Source organism: Cibotium barometz, chromosome 57, assembly GCF_041138505.1.
Source record: "Cibotium barometz isolate CiBa-2024 chromosome 57, ASM4113850v1, whole genome shotgun sequence".
Lineage (NCBI taxonomy): Eukaryota > Viridiplantae > Streptophyta > Polypodiopsida > Cyatheales > Cibotiaceae > Cibotium > Cibotium barometz.
The window spans coordinates 12,209,005-12,223,748 of record NC_141102.1 but is presented as its reverse complement, the minus strand read 5'-3'; the positions used below and the strand labels follow the sequence as shown (position 1 = coordinate 12,223,748).

General features: G+C 36.2%; 1 pseudogene; it reads left to right on the top strand.

The window, feature by feature from the left end:
- The first annotated feature begins 224 nt into the window (after positions 1-224).
- LOC147606434 (uncharacterized) lies at positions 225-7,543 on the top strand (annotated as a pseudogene).
- The last annotated feature ends 7,201 nt before the right edge of the window (positions 7,544-14,744 follow it).

Here is a 14,744-nt window from a genome sequence, read left to right as displayed (position 1 = left end):
AACTGGATGCAGATGAAGCTCATGATTTCTTTGCACGGCCGGGGATAAAGCTTGCTTTAACTTTAGCTTATAACCCTGAAGGAAATGGCAAAAGTGAAAGAGGTCATCCACCTATTGTGAAGGCATTGGCAAAAGCATGTGGAGAGAAGGTAAAAGAGTGGCCACGATTGCTCCCTTATGCTTTGTGGGTTGACAGAACAACTCATAGTGCTGTTATAGGATATATGCCTACTGTTGAATTCATGTACGGTCAAAAACCTATCATGTCGATAGAAGAGATGATAGTCACATGGAGTGTGCTACCTTGGGAAGAGGAGTGGAATCGAGAGGAGTTGTTGGCCTTATGTATTAGACAGTTGGAAAGAAATTCAGAAGACATAGAGGCAACTATTGCAAAGTTAAGGGCAGCAAGGATACAAAACAAGAAACGGTTTGACAAAAGACATAGTTTGAGGCCAAGAACCATACAAGATGGGGATTGGGTGCTAGTTTATGACAGTAACTTGGACAACCAGCATAGTGCCATGCGTAAAGTCTCCAAATGATGGTTCGGACCCTATGTGGTAAGACAAGTGTTTGATAATGCTACTTATGCATTAAATGAGCTAGATGGGACAGCCATAAAACTTCCAATAGCAGGGAAAGGAATCAAATTATTCAAGAGGTGGGAATCTACTGCCAGAACTGGAAGAAAATAGTGGCCATGATACAAGGGCTAGCCAAGAAGATATGGAAGGTGAAGAAGCAAAGTTGGTGCACGTTTTTGGTCTACCAGGGAGCTCCAAGAGATCTAATGCTTGGTGATTGCTTCCCTGTAGTCCTCCCAGACAAGGATTTTATTTATCTTCACAGGTTCTATCAATACATTATTAGTGTTTTTATTCATTGAGCTTTGTCTTTATCTTGTGTACCTCTTGTCTGTTCTTTTTCTTCTCTTATATCTCCTACTCTCTACTTCCTTCTCTCTCTCTGATTCTCGGTGGATACAATCTTTCGACTAAAACCCCTCCGACAATGTTTCCTTGATTCATGGAAAAGAGAGAGAAAGCCCTTAGAGGGTCAGTTTGTGAGTCCAAATTTTCCCTAATGGGAAAGCTTTATGCATAAATCCTATGCAAGCGTATGCATAAATCCTATGCAATCCTACACATAAAGCTCTATGTAAGCCTATGCATGAAGATTTATGCATAGATCCTATGCAAAAACTTTATGCATACTTACACAAAGCCTATGCATAGAGGCCATGCATAAGATTTATGCACACTTATGCAAGCTTATACATAGGCTCTATGCATAACATAAAGCCTATGCGTAAGCTTTATGTAATCTTTATGCCCTAAGCTAAACCTAAACTTGGCACCCATGGGTGTAATAAATGTAGATCTTACATTAACTATCACAAGAAAAAGAGGGCTTACCTCCTTATTGTCAAGCCAAAGGAGAGGATTAGTGCAAGACCTACAAAATATAAAATTAAACAAAGTGATTAGTAGCACATTTAATGAATCTCATTATGTACTCTATTAATAGGCTAACATAAAGCATAAGCTTGCATAAAGCATCTATGTATAATGAGATCTCTATGTATATATTGAAATCTCTATGCATAAAGCCTATGCATAATGCTTACATAAGCTTTATGCAAGCTTTATGAAAGCTTATGCATAGGCTTTCATAAGCTTGCATAAACGTGTATAAATCTTATGCATAAATCTTTATGCATAAATCTTTATGCATAGGCTCTATGCATAAATCTTTATGCGCAGGCTTTATGCATAAAGCTTATGCAAGATTTATGCATAAATCCTATGCATAAATCTTGCATAAGCTTTATGCATAAAGCCTGCGCATAAAGATTTATGCATAGAGCCTATGCATAAAGATTTATGCATAAGATTTATACACGTTTATGCAAGCTTATGAAAGCCTACGCATAAAGCTTGCATAAGCTTTATGCATAAAGCCTGCGCATAAAGATTTATGCATAGAGCCTATGCATAAAGATTTATGCATAAGATTTATACACGTTTATGCAAGCTTATGAAAGCCTATGCATAAGCTTTATACATAGAGCTTGCATAAAGCTTTATGCAAGGTTCATTCAAACTTTATGCAAGCTTATTACAATCTTCATGCAAGCTTTATGCATAACTTTTATGCACACTTATGCAAGCTTATGCATAAGCTTACACAGCTTGCATAGGCTTTATGCATAAAGTTATATGAAAGCTTATGCAAGCTTTATGCATAAAGCCTATGCATGAACTTTATGCACTAATCTAAACCTAAACCCGACACCCAAGGGTGCAATAAATGTAGATCTTGCATTAACGATTACAAGAAAAATAAGGCTTACACCACCATTATTGTCAAGCCGAAGGAGAGGATTAGTGCAAGATACAAAACATGAAGTTAAACAAAGTGATTAGTAGCACATTTAATGAATCTCATTATGTACTCTATTAATTACTAAGATTAAGCATAAGCATACATAAATCATCTATGCATAAAGAGAGCTCTATGCGCATAAAGAGAGCTCGATGCATATATATGCATAAAGCAAGCCTCTATGCATATATTATGCTCTCAATGCATGCATAGAGCTCTTTATGCATGCATTGAGAGTTCTATGCTAGCTCTATGCATGTATTGAGAGCTCTATGCATGCATCAAGAGCTAACCCTAAAAGCATAAAATCTAAAAATATATAAAACCCTTAAATGTCCTAAAATCATAAGAGAAAGGAGTGAGCTCTTATCTCAAGAGAAAGGAGTGTTGACTTGAATAAGCCTACAAAATATCAACAAAATAAAATAAAATTTTAAAAAGTATACTACATTTTAACATATGAGAAAGCAAGAGGAGAAGTGAAAGAGGAGAAGGGGAAGAGGATAAAAACAAGGTGAGTCTCTTTAACCCTAACCCTAATACAAACTTAATAGAAAGCTTGTGTTTTATGAAACCCTAACCTTTTCTTTGAAATAGAAAGCTTAATAGAGAGCTTTGATGCAGAGCTCTACATCAAAGCTCTATAATATTGGCACTTCTATGTAGAAGCTAGGGTTAGGGCAAGGAAAAGAGAGAGGAGAAAGAGAAAGGACAGAGAGGGGAAGGAAGAGAAAATCTCACCTCAAAGCATGGATGAAGCTTACCGTGAAAGCTTAAGAGTAAAGGAGAAAGGGATGAAGCTTACCACATGAAATCTTAAGAGCATAGGAGAGGGAGAGAATAGCACATACCTTGGAAGAGGATGAGCTTTGATGGGAGGAAGGAGTGGAAGGGATGGAAGTGACATGGGTGGGAGGAAGAGCTACAATCAATCGACTATCGTCCAAGCCATGTGTTGCTTTGAGTTGTAGCATTAGGAGAAATATGGACTCTCCATTTTGCCCCTTAAGGAGTGAATAAAAAAAGATTGGCCTGACCAATGAGAGAGCTGGGATTCTAGATCCATGTAACATGGATTGTTTTATCATATCTTTGCCCAAATATCTTAAGATAATAAAATAATAGAGCCCATATCTTAAAAAAATAGAGAAACGTCAGATTCCATATCTTTCATGTCAAATGTACATGGAAGTTTGAAAGCTGAATTTTATTTTTTTTCTATTTTTTATGTTTAACTTTTTACTTTCCCTCCTTTTGCATTTCATTACCTTTTCATTATCCCCCTTTTTTTTTGGCAGAATTCAATTTTGCCATATCTTCTGCAATTCTGGTTCTTTCTTCATGAAAATTTACTGTCATGTTGTTCTACACCATAGCTCTCTCCTCCTAAAATTTCATCTCATTTGGACAAAACTTATGTGAGTTATGCCCGTTTTCTCACATAAACTTTCTCTTCTCTACACCACAAATAGCTATCTCAATGTGATTAAACAGCTTCAAATTCTTGTGAGTAATCATCATATGTTTAGGATTTGTCTATGTTTTGTCTGGATATGAGTAATAATCATAGGTTTAGGATTTTTTTATGATTTGTCTTGATGTGTTGATGTTTATTTTCTCAGGAGCAAGGTTGTGAGCAACAAGCTTGTGTAAATCAAAGCAATAAGTTGTTGTTTATTTCTTGTTGTTTTAATCTTTATTTGTTTCTTTCAGTCTTCTTTGCACAGTATTGATTTGAAGTTGCATAAAATACCACAGTAATGATCATAGGTTTAGGATCTGTTTATGTTTTCTCTTGATATGTTACTATTTGTTTTCAAAGGAGCAACAAGGTTGTGAGCAGTAAGTTGCTATTTATTTCTTTTTTTTTCTTGATTTGTTTATTACAATCTTCTTTGCAACATAGTAATGATTTCAAGTGGCATAAAATACAACATTAATGATCATAGGTTTACGGTTTGTCTATGTTTTGTCTTAATGTGAGTAATGATCATAGGTTTAGGGTTTGTTAATGTTTTGTCTTGATGTGTTTATGTTTATTTTCATAGGAGCAACAAGGTTGTGTAATTCAAAGCAACAAGGTTGCTGTTTATTTCTTGTTGTTTTAATCTTTATTTTTTGCTTACAATCTAACATATATATTTATTAATCATGCAGTCTAGATTTATTAATTTAGATGTCTTCAAGGAGGAGGAATATCAGTAATATTCACATAGTGGAGGTGTTTAACAAGAGAGATGATGAAGGTAACTGGATCCCTGATCAATGTACAGTAAGTTAAATTGGATTTTAATGTGACCAAGTATTTGTGGTGGAAATTTCAAGGTCAAGCTCAAAGATGTCATAGAACCCAACAAGCAATGGAAAGGTAGAATCGTAGAGTTCAGGAGACGCACAAATGGTATGAGTACAATAATAGAGGCTTTCATTCAATATGTTTATATGAACAAAGAGATTCGAGTGCATCATGATAACTTCAGTGAAAGACATAAGCCTAACAGTAAGTTTATATCTCTGTGCTTTGTGTTCTTGTGCTTTGAGTCCATCCACTCTACATGTTATAATACAAGCATGTTTGTTGCTTGCAGCTTTATATCCATCCACTTTGCATGAATGGCAGAATGTAGAATGTTTTAGTAGAAAGCTAAATGTTTTACATGCAGAGATAGCGTTAATGTAGAAAGTCATTAGCCCCTTAGTTTTTTGAGGCAGGAAATCCAACTCATGTCCAATGATCCCTCTTGTAATTTTTATTTCAAGTTGGATGGTAGGAAGGTTCGCAGTCGAATTGAACATTACAAAACATGCAAACAGTGTGTTGCTCCACACATCCTTGAAATTGTAGAGTCCATGTAATTCTTATTCTTTTAAGTGAATACTAAAAACTGTTTCTCTAAAAGTGTTGTAAATTTAATTTTATTTCATTTTCATAAATTGTAGTGGTTTTTTTAAGTCTTATGTGTTTCAAATCCATTAATATATAAGAAAATAAAGATAAGTATAAGTAAGTACAATTGTAAATATAAGTATAAATATATATTTAAGTGTAAATAAATATAAGTATAAATATATATTTAAGTGTAAACAATAATATAATTAATTATCCTAGAAATATAAATATGGTTTATGATTTCTTATGTTTTAATGAAGTGTCATTAATTTTAAGTCTATGGATATAAGTATAAACATAAATATAACTTTAAGTATATATTTAAGTTTAAATAATAATATAAGTAACTTTGTAATTAATAAATTATAATAATAATAATAATAATATATAATAAAAAATAAAAGTATGATTTATTATTTACTATATTTTTTTGAATTGTCCTTTATTTATAAGTATAAGTAGGGGTTATTTTCATTCACTAACACCATATTAGGGAATATGGGAATTTTTCACAAGTTTGGGACACGTGATCAAAAGTTTGGATTAACCATAACTTGAACACCACTAATCCAAAATGAGCGCTTTATAGCTCTTTAGATTCCATTTTTCAAGCGCTTTCCAACGATAGGTCATATGATAGGGTTTTGAGAAACTTACAAACATGTTATCCATGTCCCCTTTTTTAAGTATTCAAAAATAGAAATTGGGAAATTCCCAAGTTCACTAATATGGTGTTCACTTCTATTGCATTCTCTATCTCTCACTTTCTATCCACCTTGCTTGTTGCTCCCTTTACGCCTTCACCATGGCTTCTCATCAATGATGCGCTCGCACAGTGGATGAGTGAAACCCGTTTTACGGTCAGAAGTGGGACTAGATTTACCCTAGGTTTTGTCATAGTGTTGAGCTAGAGAATATATTTAGGACTCTAGAGCTCGATAGCTTAGTGTTTGCATTTTTTTATGCAGGATGTGATGATATCACATTTTTTATCCCTGACTCCACTGCTTGGTGGATACCCCTAGAGTTCCTCTTCTCCATGAAGAGTGGTGACAACCATAGAAAGGTTGTGCAAAGAGCACTTGCACATGTTCCCCCCCCCTTCCGATCTACCTCTGTGCCCCTCACTTTTGAGGAGGCAAACCCAATCGATCTCATCGAGCAGGATATTGCCTTTGCTATTTATATATTATGCTTTGATTTTGAAGAGGAGAATGATGAGGAGCCAGTGGTGCCTCTTCTCACCTATGAAGAGAAGGAGCTAGAGGAAACATCCCTGGACAAGCAAGAAGAGGAGGCACGTAGTGTGTCTCTGGACTTGTCGACTATCCACCAAGAGGCAGCCCATCCTACTGAGAATGCAAAACTTGCATCATTGAGTGCCATCACTATAGATGGTGTTGAGTACTTGCTCATGCAGGATGTCCTTGTTGAGGCCTTGGATTTGAGGGAGGAAGAGCTCTACTACCACCCTGTCTAGGATGTTGATGAAGACCTCATCGACTTTGACACTATGGATGTCCCTCCACAAGTAACTGAGATTGGCCGATACGATGGCACGAGCATGGATGATGTCTCTACAATCATCCACATCCAAAGAAGTGCTGTAGAATCTGCTCCTGAGTATGATATCTCAGATGCAGAATTTAAGAGGCTGGAGGAGGAGCTCTTTGGACCTTGACCATGCATTGACCTCTCTGACCCTATACATGGTGATAGAGCAATCCTTGGGGCAGACTTAGATGCATCGGATGGGAAACAGAATGATGAGGCTAAGAAGGTACGTTAAAAAAAAAAAATCTTCCTGAAAATTTTGGTGCGGGGCCTCAGGGGCATGGGGACCCCACACATGTAATCTGGGAAGCATCAGGGCCCTTTCGGCGGCTGGCATGCCTGGAGGGCCCTGATGCTTCCTAGATTACATGTGTGGGGTCCCCATGCCCCTGAGGCCCCGCACCGATAATTTCATCTCATTTAAAAATAATTGTTTTTCATGCAATTGTATTTTGGAATAATTTTTGATATTTTATTTTTGCATGCAAATATTTTCTTTAGGAAATCGTCTATGTCGATGAGTTTGCATCTAGAGCTGGTGGAACAAGGGGCAGCGGAGGAAGAGTCCAGGATGCAGCTTTGAAGGAGTACATTGGGAAAATCTTCCAAGACATTAATTTCTTTCACAAAGTATTCTCCCCTAATGGACAAGTCTCTCTAATGAAGATCAAGGCTTTAACAAAGGGTGCTGCTTCAAGCCTATGCCTGTGAAATCAAGCTTAGAGAAGGTGGTGCTTGTGAAGTGTTACAAGTTCCTATACTTGTTCGAAGCTCAGCATGGAGGGAAGATTCATTCACTAGTTGGCCTAGGCCTTACCATTGGGAAGATTGATCTTCATGCTATCCAGCTCAAGCTTGAAGGAAATTTTGTTGTAATTCCTTCGCTTAAACCTCCTACTAACTCTGCTACTGAGCCTAGTTTAAAAGAGGCGTAAAATTTAGGACTTTTGTAGCTTCTATGTCATGATGTAACAGTTTCTATATTAATAAAAATATTTTTTTAAAGTTTTGTTGTATTCGTGCGATCAACATATAATATTTAATCCTTAATTTGAAATTGAAATCAACAAATAATATTTAATAATTAATTTAAAATTGAAATCACAATACAAGTAGACACTTGGCAAGGATTTAAAAAAATATTTTCATTAAGTAAAGCATTTACATCATCATCACATGAGATTACATTGTGAAATATACATGAGATTATCCTAAACCCTAAACTATGGCTCTTCATGACCATAATCTTTCCTCCTTTTTTGCATGCGTAGAACTAGCCGCATATCTTTGTCATCAGTGATGGTGACTCTCTTCGCATGGATGGTTGTGTACACTGTGTCACCATATATGTCCCCACCAAAAAAGCTTCAGCAGCCTCTTTAAGAGCTTCCAACGCTACTGCTGTGCATCGTGTGGGAGCCTCACTATTGTCGACCCGACGATGCCATCGAGAAAGCCGGCTCGCGTTCAAATCATCCATAATCTCCTTAACGAGGCGATAAAAAGGCCTCCTTTGGGATCAGAAGGTCTACCGTCTTTTGACACTTTCTGATTTCTCGAAGAGTGACGGTGCCGGGTCTCCACCAACGTTTGCGATGTGTGGGCGGTGGTGGGGACCGGACCTTCACGAGATCAACCCTCTTGGCAGTCTTCATCGTGTGAGCCATGTTCTTGAAGAAGATAAAATAAGAATAGAATGAAAACGGAAGACTCTAGACTTATATTCATAACTTGAAAATATAACTTATCTTTATATTTTTATAGAATGAAAATAAATAACTCTTAAATTGTTTTAGTAATTTTTATTATATTTAGTAATTTTCTTTTTTATAAGAGCCCCTCTGATGCAACATCTCACTAATTTCCTAGGGTTTCTAGAACATCCTTCCATGTTTAAAGTAATCTAATTTTAAGAGTAGTTTTTATTTTATTTTTTTAGTAAAGATAAAATTTTCAAAACTTCTAAATTCATTGAAATTTTATACACTTATAGTCTTTCATGCATACATGTGTGAAAAATCCTACATCCATATGAGGCCTGTGAACAAAAAAATAATGCTTTCAATAAACTTGAAAAACTATACAAGAGAAAAAGATAATAACACCCAAGATATTGAGAAAGAAACATCAAATTATACTTGTATTAAAAACACTTCTCATAGATTACAAGTACATTGAAACACAGGTTTACAATGCATCATATGATTTACTCAAATCATATTATCCATATTCAAACTAAAGGCATCAGCATTATTACGAATCCTTCATACAAGTCTCAAATCCTTGTCCATAAGAGTGTGAGCTCCTAACCAAACAAACTGATTCTAGAATTTTCCAATTCAGTTTGGTCAATTTTTGACCATTTTTAGGTCAGTTGAGCTAACTTTTTGCAACTAGACTTGAAGTAGGAGAGAGGAGAGATGAAATATCTCAATTTTTGAAGATTTAAAACTCAATTGCACATGTGAAGTAGGCGCCTCATTCATGAGGGGGAAATCCCCATGCAGAGGTGTCAAAAATGCATCATTACTTCTAAATATCTCTCCTTTTTAACTATTAGCCTTGTTCAACTCTTCATCTTATGTGAGTATTTACTTCTAAATATCTCCCCTTTTTAACTATTAGCCTTGTCCTTATTCAACTCTTCATCTTATGTGAGCATTTACTCATTTTTGGATACCCAAAATATCTCATATTTTTGATATTACTCATAGTTTCTTACTAATAAACCTTGTACATAGTCAACTCTTCATCTTATGTGAGCATTTACTCATTTTTGGATAATTTCTTTTACAAATTGGATTTATCTCCTCCCCACACATGGATTGATCCTATTGGCCTGCAGGAATCTTAATTGGACCATAATCCAAAAATTTCTGAAAATCTAGACCCTTAGGCTAAGGTCCTTTATACCCATTTCTAATTAATTCCAATTGTACATTGGAAAGTTCTTTCTGAATTTCTGTTTCAGAGGAATTCATTTTAATAAGATGAGATATTTTTCTATCCAAAAATATTAAAAATCTAAATATTCTCTCTCTAGAATATTTTCTCTCTCTAGGTTAAAACAGTTAGAAACAAGATCTTTTATATTTCTGAAGAGGAATTTAATTACACGAGAAGATGCTGAACATCTTAAGAGGCTGGGGAGGAATCTTATATTCTCTCCCACTTGAAAAACGCGAGATGTCCTCATCTCGCAATTTGGGGTAATTCCACAAGATGCACGAATATGAGACTAAGAGAAAATTTAATTAAGAGTAACCACCAAGAAAAGTCTCAAAGAGAGCAAGACTTAAGACAAGAACAAGATTTCAACTTTATTCACTCTTGGAACATATATAGCAAGATAGAAGAACTTTTTTTTTACAATTCAATAAGCCTGTCCATCATATGGTCACAAAAGCAGCACTCACAAGCAGCACACGTATAAGGTAACTCATCTATGGGAATAATTCGACCGGTTATTGCAGCACCTACCTCATTGGTATGAGGTGACCTAATAAAAGGACCTCTAAGAGGCAAGCCAAAAATGGGATAAAGGCATATCTTCTGGTGAGGAAGAAAATACGCAAGTAAGAAGACCTGCTCAGAAAACCCGCCATGCCTTGATCTCATCACGCAATAGTATCGGGGACCCAAACCCAAAGCTTCAATAACCATAGTCAAGCGGACATTGTTACGAAAGTGATGCCGACCCCATGGTGTTACCCTAGTTATGTCTCAATAGGTCTGCCATTCGGTCTGAGCTACAGAAGTTCCCAAGTGAGGGAAAAGTGAGCGCTCATACAGTTCTATAAAATCCTTCTTCATAGACTCGCTTGCGTCTTGAAGGTGAGAAATCATCATGAATAAAACCAAATCCTACTGCCAAGCCATAAAGGAGATTAAGAAAGAAAGGAGATTGATGGAAGTAAGATTATTGCGAGCGACAAGTAAGAGTTACGACTTATATAAAAGAAGGAACTAGCGTAACCTAGAAGCCGACGGTGTATCTTACCACTGAAGTTTTACCGTCTTTCCATGATTTGGGCTTGGCACATAATTCTTTTAGAAGGCTTACATGAAATACATTATGAACTTTGAGATGAGGAGGTAGAAGAAGCTCGTAGGCTAAGTCACCTACTTTCTTTGAAATCAAATATGGCCCACAATATCTGGGGGATAACTTCTTATACTTCCCAAGAGATAAAGAACTTCTTTTGGGCCGTACTCGAATGAAGACTATATCTGCTTCTTTAAATTCTCTGACTGTCCTCGTCTTATTTGCATACTGTTTCTGTCGATCCTGGGCAGCTTTTATATCTTTATGGATTGCCTGCCTCTACTGCTCCATGTCGTCAAACATTTGTCTGGACATCTCGACCCTAATCAATGGGTCGGACCTAGATAATGGAGTTAAGCAATCTTGTCCAAATAGAGCTTTAAAAGGACTCATCCCAATACTTCTGTGATAAGAAGCATTGTAGGCGAACTCGACTAGGAGCAGATAGCTTAGCCACTTCTTGGGTTCCCTACCACAGCATGACCAAAGTATATCTTCGATTACTTGGTTTACCCTAATACTCTGCTGGAGTATGGATGACTGAGAATTGTCGGTTATGTCCTTGGTTTTCAATTGTAGCATAGATCCGTCCTTTTTCCTCTTCTACTACATCTGAAATTGCGACTGCTCTGGCTGCTGTAGTCTGAGGCGGAATTCTTTCTCTTTGGTTGTCCCAGTTCTGGAAAGGAGTTCTGAGGTTATTCTGGACAGAGGCAGATGGATGAGCTGGAGTTCTTTTGGGGTTACCCTGGCTTGGGCGAGACGGACCCTGATTAGACTGGTATGAAGGAATTGGTCTCTGAATTTGGGGTTCTTGACTTCCCTGTGCCCTTGACATGACAGGAGTCGAGCAGTCTTTTAACTGATGACCAAAACCTTGGCATCCAAAACACCGATTCTCAGTTCTGAACTCATTGTTCTGAATCCTTAAAACAGGTGGGCTCCTAAGAAGTATTCTGGGAAAAGGGTCTTCCTTTTTTAAACAAAATCTTTCTTTTATTTTAGAGAGGGAATAATTATAAGATCAGAAAGGGAGGTTCTTACTCCTATATACCTCGAAGGCTGGGGGAGGAATCTTACATTCTACCCCACCTAAAAAAAATGCGAGATGTCCTCATCTCGCAAAGTAGAGGACAACTCTTTTTTCTTAAGATCCAATTTATTCTGGGGTTCCTTATATTCTGGTCAACCCAACAGAATACTGGGATAAATATCCCTTATATAGAACTCATCATTAAATAAAAATTCATTCAGATCATATCATTCATATCTTTAACACGATAATGGTCCATTAGACCGAAAAAATTCTTTCTGAACATTCGAACATTCCTCCACGGGAATTTCAGTCAAGCAAGTTCTCAATTTGTCATCCCTTAACTTGATCTACCGTGTCAAGTTTAACAGTAGCAATTTGACAGCACAATCCACCACTAATCTCATAGTGATTTGCTGAAATCATTATCATCATTCTAGTTATGAATATCATCACAGGGACTCGTTCCATTCATCCTCATTGTGATTTCACTCAGCTTATTACATTTCAACCAATTTTCAGGGATCATCATTTTTCAATCAGAATCCAAATCAACTCATCAGTTCTCAAACAGAATTAAAAATCATATCAACCACATTCGAAATCATCATCTGGATAGCATTAATGCTTATAATTTCAAGTCTTAGATTTACTCGTATATACTGCCGGTAAAGAGCTGTAGTTATACCCTCGGTATATACGGGTAGTCATGATACTTGGAACTATAAGGTAAATACCATCATGTCTAGGCCTCAAGCAAGTCAGGGTTCCATACAATTGTGGTACTTCCATTTGAAGACCCAATTACTAATTTACAAATTTTCAGTTTGAATATCAAATTGTATGAATTATATCACACAATTACAACCTTTTTGTGCTTCTTGATAAATTTTTGACATATTTGGCTTCTCAATTGATCTTTATTAGCCAGTTCGCTCTGATACCAACTCTGAGATCCCTGTCCCCACCGCGCAACGGATTCGGGGTGCTAGCAGCGGGAGTAGCACTTCTTGCGCCGCGGGGTAGGGTCCCACACTCAGGGCCTCGTCCCCACAGATATCCGGACAAGAGACTAATCCGTCGATTTTTCCAAACCCGAACTTCGAAAAACTTCCCTTACCTGGAAAGCACGGGCGATTCCACTAGGATAACATTTTACTCTAACGTAGTCAAGATCATTACTAATCACGCTGATCTGACTGGACCTATAAAGATACTCGGTCGGATCAAGGAAGAAACTTGCACTTGGATCATTGGGATCAACGCTTTTTTCCCCATCAAGAGGCACAGTCGTTGATTCCTATCCATAGAACAATTACTATCCGAGATTTACTTTATCTATCATAATAACAGAAATTGAGTCTCGATTTATGGATCCATCAGTCCAGCCTAACCCCATCCAGTCCCATGGGTTAGCCAACCGCCCAACCACTATAGTCATGGGATCCAATTAGGAATTTGGTTAGGTTTTGTCCCGGGTACCATGGAAAAGAGTTCCCAGGCCCCCTAGCCGAAAGTTCATGCAAACATAAAACTAGTCACACCATTTACACACCTAATATGAAATCGCCTTTTTCTCAGCATCAACTAACTTTAAAACAATCCTTTAATGAAACCACTATGTGACTGATGACAATCCTCGAAATATAAAAGTAACACTTTTACATTAAAATAATAATGTTCTATGCATACCTCTATGCATGAAATCCAAATATGATAAAAGTAACACTTTTATATTAAAATAATAATCTTTTATGCATACCTCTATGCATGAAAATCAAATATGATAAAAGTAATACTTTTATATTAAAATAATAATCTTTTATGCATACCTCTATGCATGAAATCCAAATATAATAAAAGTAACACTTTTATATTAAAATAATAATCTTTTATGCATACCTCTATACATGAAATCCAATTATGATAAAAGTAACACTTTTACATTAAAATAATAATCTTTTATGCATATAATCAAAATAAATCTTTTATGCATGAAAATGATACTTTAGAATATAGAAACCATAAGGATTACTCTTTTAGGATAATAAAAGATGAATTTTATCTCACTAATTTCTAAAAATTTCACCATAACCTCCTTTGTATGGCTGACCATTTTTAAAATTTTTAAGTCTTTAAGACTAATTAAAAGTGCACCAAGAGAATTAAAATTATCCTAAAGTAAATATTTTTCCATTTAATTAAGACAAACATTATAAAAACTTGACTTTAATCATTAACCATGCACCTAGGATAGAGAATGGTTGGTTTTGCTAGAGAAGAGAGGGGAATGCCTTTTTGTAATGAGGCATAACATTTTTAGAGAAGACATAAAGCATAAAAACCATTTAAAATCATAAAAATAAGTAAAAAAATAGAAGAATCACCAACTTACTAATGACTTTGATAGCTTTCCTTTGGCTTGATGGTTTGAGGGTTCAACTCTTGTTTGAACAAGAGTGGCCACCAATCTTTGGAAGAGGGAAATGTCAAAAACTAGTGAATTATTAATAAATTCACAGTTCTTGGCTTGGGAGGAGTAGAGTAACAGTGCATAAAACACTATTAAATTTCAACAAAGGGGAAGGCCTCTATTTATAGGAAAAAGTGAGCTCCTAACCAAACAAACTGATTCTAGAATTTTCCAATTCAGTTTGGTCAATTTTTGACCATTTTTAGGTCAGTTGAGCTAACTTTTTGCAACTAGATTTGAAGTAGGAGAGAGGAGAGATGAAATATCTCAATTTTTGAAGATTTATAACTCAATTGCACATGTGAAGTAGGCGTCTCGTTCATGAGGGGAAAATCCCCATGTAGAGGTGTCAAAAATGCAT